The sequence below is a fragment of the Oncorhynchus keta genome, chromosome 8 (genome assembly GCF_023373465.1).
Source record: "Oncorhynchus keta strain PuntledgeMale-10-30-2019 chromosome 8, Oket_V2, whole genome shotgun sequence".
Classification (NCBI taxonomy): domain Eukaryota; kingdom Metazoa; phylum Chordata; class Actinopteri; order Salmoniformes; family Salmonidae; genus Oncorhynchus; species Oncorhynchus keta.
The window spans coordinates 50,989,551-50,996,975 of NC_068428.1; positions in this window are offsets into that span (position 1 = coordinate 50,989,551).

Below are 7,425 nucleotides of genomic sequence, written 5' to 3' on the forward strand. Positions count from 1 at the left end.
TGCTCCCTGGTTGGACAGCCGGGTTCCTTTCCTCCTGTCCTCAGTCTGCTCCCTGGTTGGACAGCCGGGTTCCTTTCCTCCTGTCCTCAGTCTGCTCCCTGGTTGGACAGCCAGGTTCCTTTCCTTCTGTCCTCGAGCTGTGTGCTAGTAGTTTAAACAGACACATCGGTACATTCAGCTTGTCAACACTTATTACAAAAACAAGTAGTGATGAAGTCAATCTCCTGACACTGTCGTAGTCCATGTGGGGTCAAACGACTTCAAGAGGGCTAGCTTTGAAAATTGATTTTCAAGAAATGACTTTAGCATTAAGACTCCTTAAAACGGTCAATAATTTCAAGTCCAGTACCATCGTTGGGTGTGAAAGATTCAGCAGACTACTGGATTTACACATCTGGAGTAACTTTCATTGATAACTTTGACACATTCTGGAAACAGAAGATACTCTACAGGAATGATGGTCCATCCAAATCATCTTGGCTCCTAGACAGATTCCTAGACAGACTCCTAGACAGACTCCTAGACAGATTCCTAGACAGATTCCTAGACAGACTCCTAGACAGGCTCCTAGACAGACTCCTAGACAGACTCCTAGACAGACTCCTAGACAGACTCCTAGACAGACTCCTAGACATTTCCACTACAGGCGTACTGCATTAGCATTGAATAGCCCCCGTGATATGCAACTTTTCAGGGAAGTTAGGAACCAATATAGACAGGCAGTTAGGAAAGCTAAGGCTAGCTTTTTCAAACAGATATTTGCATCCTGTGGCACAAACTCAAAAATGTTCTGGGACAATGTAAAGTCCATGGAGAATAAGAGCACCTCCTCCCAGCTGCCCACTGCTCTGAAGCTAGGAAACACTGTAAAGTCCATGGAGAATAAGAGCACCTCCTCCCAGCTGCCCACTGCTCTGAGGCTAGGAAACACTGTAAAGTCCATGGAGAATAAGAGCACCTCCTCCCAGCTGCCCACTGCTCTGAGGCTAGGAAACACTGTAAAGTCCATGGAGAATAAGAGCACCTCCTCCCAGCTGCCCACTGCTCTGAGGCTAGGAAACACTGTAAAGTCCATGGAGAATAAGAGCACCTCCTCCCAGCTGCCCACTGCTCTGAAGCTAGGAAACACTGTCACCACCAATAATCCACTAAAATTGAGAATTTCAATAAGCATTTCTCTACGGCTGGCCATGCTTTCCACCTGACTACCCCAACCCCTAACAGCCCTGCACCCCCCACAGCAACTTGCCCAAGCCTCCCCCATTTCTCCTTCACCCAAATCCAGATAGCCGATGTTCTGAAAGAGCTGCAAAATCTGGATCCCTACAAATCAACCGGGCTAGACAATCTGGACCCTCTCTTTCTGACAATTGTTGCAACTGTAACAGTACTCTTCTTGCGTTGTGTACAATCAGTCATCGACACGGAACTCCAATATGTAGCACCAGTCATGTAGCTTTATTCTGATAGGAACGACACAAAATTGCACGTCATGCAATGCACGTCTCACCATCCAACTCTGCACTCACGCACTGTACAAAATATATGAACCCCCCCACCAGACACAGTAAGTTTCTAGCTAGTACTGGTGGGAATTCTTTACAACAAAATGCACAACAAATATTCTCTAAAAACCGCTGCATCTTATGTGTGATGTTCGACTAACATTTACAAAAAATGTACAGTGCTTTGCAACCAACAACTTACCGCTGGTTTGGTGCTTGTTCACTGGGACGATTCTAACTGGAACATCCCCCCTCGTAAGCAAGCTACACAAACCAGCCAATAAGATGCCATGTTGAGTAGGTGAAGGCAAGACAAACTCAATCCAAAAACCCATTAGCTTAACAATAAAGTGGCAAGGGGAATCACCAATATAACCCTGTTACTCACCAACTACTTCTCTGATAGAGTTCAGTGTGTCAAATCGGAGGGCCTGTTTTCCGGACCTTTGGCAGTCTTTATGGGGGTGCCACAGGGTTCAAGGGTCAACTCTTTTCTCTGTTTATATCGTCGCTGCTGGTGATTGAATGATCTACGGAGATGACACCATTCTGTATACTTCTGGGCCTTCTTTGGACACTTTGTTAACGTGGCAGCTCGAGCATTTATCTCGATGCGAATGTTGCCTGTAATCCAGGGCTTCTGGTTGGGATATGTGCTTACAGTCACTATGGGGATGACGTCGTCGATGCACTCATTGATGAAGCCGATGACGGAGGTTGTGTACTCCTCAATGTCATTGGATGAATCCCGGAACATTTTCCAGTCTGTGCTAGCAAAACAGTCCTGTGGTGTAGCATCCGCGTCATCTGACCACTTCCGTACTGAGTGAGTCACTGGTACTTAATGCTTTAGTTTTTGCTTGTAAGCAGGAATCAGGATGATGGAATTATGGTCAGATTTGCCAAATGGAGGTTGAGGGAGAGCTTTGTATGCATCTCTGTGTGTGAAGTACAGGTGGTCCAGAGTTTTTCCCCTCTGGTTGCACATGTGACATGTGACATCACAATCGATATTTGTAAACAACAATATTTGAAAATCCAAGGAAGTCTCTAAATCCAAGGAAGTCTCTATATTGTGATAAATTGAAGGCCACACTACTTGCCTAGAGAGTTCTCAACTATACTTTTCATGGCTGTTTATTTACCACCACAGACAGATGCTGGAACTAAGACCACACTCAATCAGCTGCATAAGGAAATAAGCAGGAAACCACTCACCCAGAGGCGGTGCTCCTAGTGGCCGGAGACTTTAATGCAGGGAAACTTAAATCAGTTCTACCAAATCTCTATCAACATGTTAAATGTGCAACCAGAGGAAACAAAATCTAGATCACCTGTACTCCTTCTGGTCCTTCTGTAGCTCAGTTGGTAGAGCATGGCGCTTGTAACGCCAGGGTAGTGGGTTCGATTCCCGGGACCACCCATACGTAGAATGGCATATATTATATTATTATTATTACTCCACACACAGAGACGCGTACAAAGCGACAACTTTATCCTCCTGATTCCTGCTCCTAATTGTCCCTAGAATTTCTAAGCAAACAGCTGGAGGCAGGGCTTTCTCCTATAGAGCTCCATTTTTATGGAACGGTCTGCCTACCCATGTCAGAGACGCAAACTCGGTCTCAACCTTTAAGTCTTTACTGAAGACTCATCTCTTCAGTGGGTCATATGATTGAGTGTAGTCTGGCCCAGGAGTGGGAAGGTGAACGGAAAGGCTCTGGAGCAACGAACCGCCCTTGCTGTCTCTGCCTGGCCGGTTCCCCTCTTTCCACTGGGATTCTCTGCCTCTAACCCTGTTACGGGGGCTGAGTCACTGGCTTGCTGGGGCTCTCTCGTGCCGTCCCTGGGGGTGCGTCACCTGGGTGGGTTGATTCACTGTTGTGGTCGGCCTGTCTGCTGTTGCCCCCCTTGGGTTGTACCGTGGCGGAGATCTTTGTGGGCTATACTCGGCCTTGTCTCAGGATGGTAAGTTGGTGGTTGAAGATATCCCTCTAGTGGTGTGGGGGCTGTGCTTTGGCAAAGTGGGTGGGGTTATATCCTTCCTGTTTGGCCCTGTCCGGGGTGTCCTCGGATGGGGCCACAGTGTCTCCTGACCCCTCCTGTCTCAGCCTCCAGTATTTATGCTGCAGTAGTTTATGTGTCGGGGGGCTAGGGTCAGTTTGTTATATCTGGAGTACTTCTCCTGTCCTATTCGGTGTCCTGTGTGAATCTAAGTGTGCGTTCTCTAATTCTCTCCTTCTCTCTTTCTTTCTCTCTCTCGGAGGACCTGAGCCCTAGGACCATGCCCCAGGACTACCTGACATGATGACTCCTTGCTGTCCCCAGTCCACCTGGCCATGCTGCTGCTCCAGTTTCAACTGGCCTGGGCCCTAGGACCATGTCCCAGGACTACCTGACATGAGGACTCCTTGCTGTCCCCAGTCCACCTGGCCATGCTCCTGCTCCAGTTTCAACTGTTCTGCCTTATTATTATTCGACCATGCTGGTCATTTATGAACATTTGAACATCTTGGTCATGTTCTGTTATAATCTCTACCCGGCACAGCCAGAAGAGGACTGGCCACCCCACATAGCCCGGTTCCTCTCTAGGTTTCTTCCTAGGTTTTGGCCTTTCTAGGGACTTTTTCCTAGCCACCGTGCTTTTACACCTGCATTGTTTGCTGTTTGGGGTTTTAGGCTGGGTTTCTGTACAGCACTTTGAGATATCAGCTGATGTACGAAGGGCTATATAAATAAATTTGATTTGATTTGATTTGATTACAAGCAAAAATGTAAGCAGGAAGCACCAGTGACTCGATCTATAAAAAAAAATGGTCAGATGTAGCAGATGCTGTTACTGGTTTTCTATCACAGACTGGAACATGTTCCGGGATTCTTCCAATGACATTGAGGAATACACCACATCAGTCACTGGCTTTATCAATAAGTGCATTGAGGAAGTCATCCCTGTACGTACACACCCCAACCAGACGCCATGGATTACAGGCAACATTTGCACTGAGCTAAAGGGTAGAGCTGCTACTTTCAAGGTGCGGGATTCTAACCCGGAAGCTTACAATAAATGCCGCTATGCCCTGCGACAAACCATCAAACAGGCGAAGCGTCAATACAGGGCTAAGATCGAATCATAGTACACCGACTCTGACGCTCGTCGGATGTGGCAGGGCTTGCAAACTATTACAGACTACAAAGGGAAGCACAGCCGCGAGCTGCCCAGTGACACGAGCCTACCAGACGAGCTAAATCACTTCTATGCTCGCTTCGAGGCAAGCAACACTGAGGCATGCATGAGAGCATCAGCTGTTCCGGACAACTGTGTGATCACGCTCTCTGTAGCCGACGTGAGTAAGACCTTTAAACAGGTCAACATACACAAGGATGCGGGGCCAGACGGATTACCTGGACTTGTGCTCCAGGCATGTGCTGACCAACTGGCAGGTGTCTTCACTTACATTTTCAACATGTCCCTGATTGAGTCTGTAATACCAACATGCTTCAAGCACACCACCATAATCCCTGTGCCCAAGAACACAAAGGCAACCTGCCTAAATGACTACAGACCCGTATCACTCACGTCCGTAGCCATGAAATGCTTGGGAAGGCTGGTAAATGACTCACATCAACACCATTATCCCAGAAACCATAGACCCACTCCAATTTGCATACCGCCCAAGCAGATACACAAATGATGCAATCTCTATTGCACTCCACACTAACCTTTCCCACCTGGACAACAGGAACACCTATTTGAGAATGCTATTCATTGACTACAGCTCAGCGTTCAGCACCATACTACCCTCAAAGCTCATCACGTAGCTAAGGAACCTGGGACTAAACACCTCCCTCTGCAACTGAAGGGTTGGTAGCAACACATCTGCCACGCTGATCCTCAACACTGGAGCTCCCCAGGGGTGCGTGTTCAGTCCCCTCCTGTACTCCCTGTTCACCCACGACTGCATGGCCAGGCACAACTCCAACACCATCATTAAGTTTGCAGACGACACAACAGTGGTAGGCCTGATCACTGACTAACGACAAGACAGCCTATAGAGAGGAGGTCAGAGACCTGGCCGGGTGGTGCCAGAATAACAACCTATCCCTCAATGTAACCAAGACTAAGGAGATGATTGTGGACTACAGAAAAAGGAGCACCAAGCTGTCCTCATTGTCATCGATGGGCCTGTAGTGGAGCAGGTTGAGAGCTTCAAATTCCTTGGTATCCACATCAACAACAAACTGAATGGTCCAAACACACCAAGACAGTTGTGAAGAGGGCACGACAAAGATTTAGCATTGGTCCTTAGATCCTCAAAAGGTTCTACAGCTGCAACATCGAGAGCATCACTGCCTGGTACGGCAATTGCTCGGCCTCCAGAGGGTACTGCGTATGGCCCAGTACCTCACTGGAACTAAGCTGCCTGCCATCCAGGATCTCTACACCAGGCGGTGTCAGAGGAAGGCTCTAACAATTGTCAACGACCCCAGCCACCCCAGTTATAGACTGTTCTCTCTACTACCGCATGGCAAGCGGTACCGGAGTGCCAAGTATAGGACAAAAAGGCTTCTCATCAGTTTTTACCCCCAAGCCATAAGATTCGTGAACAGGTAACCAAATGGTTACCCAAAATATTGTGTGCCACCCCTCTTTTACGCTGCTGCTACTCTCTGTTTATCTTATATGATTAGTCACTTTAACTATACATTCATGTACATACTCCCTCAATTGGCCCGACCAACCAGTGCTCCCTCCACATTGGCTAACCGGGCTATCTGCATTGTGTCCCACCACCCACCAACGCCTCTTTTTATGCTACTGCTACTCTCTGTTCATCATAGTCACTGTAACCATACCGATATGTACATACTACCTCGATAAGCCTGACTAACAGGTATTTTGCCTTGCTACTCTTATTTTCAAATGTCTTTTAACTGTTGTTTTATTTCTTTACTTACCTACACATACACACACACATACCTTTTTCGCACTATTGGTTAGAGCCTGTAATGAAGCATTTCACTGTAAGGTGAAATACCTATTGTATTCGGCACACGTGACAATTAAACTTTGATTTGATTTTGATTTGATTTGACCAGAGGTAGCTTCTCTGTTCTGCCGGTGCATTGAACATCTCTCCAGGTCTAACATAAGGTTTTACAGTTTTTAATGTTCCATTGGCATGTTAATCATCAATTTTATTTTCCAATGATTGCACATTAGCAAGAAGAACGGATGGGAGTTTACTCGCTCACCTACTGATTCTCAGAAGACAGCCCGATCTGTGACCCCTTTTCCTGTGTCTTTTATTCAATTAAATTACGGGGATCCTGTTCCAGTGAAAGCAGTATATCCTTCTCGTCGGACTCATTAAAGGAAAACTTTTCTTCCAGTCCGCTGTGAATAATCGCTGTTCTAATGTCCAGAAGTTATTTTCCAAACATTAACAATCGTGGCAACAGCCGGACATAATACTATCATCCACATATTTTAACTGATTTAAACTATAACATAAACAGCACACTGAACATGACTTGCCCTAGTAGCTGGTTAGGCAGTTTTCATGTTATCCAGAGCGTTGGTGACTGTAACTGTGCAACCAGAGGGGAAAAACTCTGGACCACCTTTACTCAACACACATAGATGCATACAAAGCTCTCCCTCACCCTCCATTTGGCAAATCTGACCATAATTCTATCCTCCTGATTCCTGCTTACAAGCTAAAATTAAAGCAAGAAGCACCCGTGACTAGATCAATAAAAAAGTGGTCAGATGAAGCAGATGCTAATCTACAGGACTGTTTTGCTAGCACAGACTGGAATATGTTCCGGGGTTCATCCGATGGCATTAAGGAGTACACCACATTAATCATTGGCTTCATCAATAAGTGCATCGATGACGTCGTCCCCACAGTGACCATAC